General features: G+C 44.7%; 1 pseudogene; it reads right to left on the reverse strand.

Moving 5' to 3' along the window:
• Positions 1 to 305: 305 nt before the first annotated feature.
• LOC125602926 lies at positions 306 to 980 on the reverse strand (annotated as a pseudogene).

Consider the following 980-nt stretch of genomic DNA (forward strand, 5'->3'; position numbering starts at 1 on the left):
AATGTATAGGAGGACTATAAAGTTATTATTTTTTAAATTATTTTCAATTAATATATAGAGGATATAGAAAAATATTTTAATTTTACTCCTTATAATCTTTCTTCCTTCACTCAGAGCCTCCAAATTTGGATTGTCTTTTAGACACCCACAATCCAACATTAAATAGAAATTACAAAGATGTTAAAACTCTATTAGCAGACGTATTAGGACCCTACATTTTAGAATATTACATTCTAAACCAAATTTGATTTAGACTTTTGCTGGTTCAGAATCGGATGGCTAATGAACTAATCGCGGCCATTTAATTAATATATGCTCAAAATAGCCCAAAACCCGCCCCATTCAGCTTCGTCAGCGAGTCGTGGCGAGAATCAGAGCGAAAGAGAACGACGACGACTTCGGCGAGTCCCATCTCTGATGAGAAACTGATCTCCGGCTAGAAACAGTCCTCGGCGACATCGTCTCCATATCAGAGCAGTAACCACGCTCCAACCTCGACCCAGTTTTTCTCAGACCACCGCTGCTCTTGTTCTTTCTCAACCTGAACTTAGGTGTCGGGAACACCCGAGTCCGGCAAAAGCAAAGTCGGTCTGGGATCGGACTCGGATCGAGTACGGTTTAACTGCCAAACGCTCCGAGAAAGCACGCGGGGAAGAACGGAAAGAAGGTCCCGAAGAGTAGAAACTAGAGTGCGACGGTGGTGGCGGTTTGAGCTTTGATGGAGTAGAGAAGGAAGGAGCGAGAGGAGATAAAGAACGGCTCTTGGATTGGAGATGAAAGAAGACGACGGCGGAGAAAGCGCCGCGGGAGAAAGAAATGGTTGAGAGTGAGACAATGGTTTTAAACGGAGCGAGGAGAGAGATAATTGGGAGGTTGGAGTTGGAGAAGAGGCGTGTTCCGGGTGGGGTCTTGGGTAACGGGTCGGATCTCCCAGCTGAAAGGCACAGTTCTGGTCTCTTGAAAGAATCATCAATGACAAA

The sequence above is a fragment of the Brassica napus genome, unplaced genomic scaffold, assembly GCF_020379485.1.
Source record: "Brassica napus cultivar Da-Ae unplaced genomic scaffold, Da-Ae ScsIHWf_3041;HRSCAF=3836, whole genome shotgun sequence".
In the NCBI taxonomy this organism is placed as follows: Eukaryota; Viridiplantae; Streptophyta; class Magnoliopsida; order Brassicales; family Brassicaceae; genus Brassica; species Brassica napus.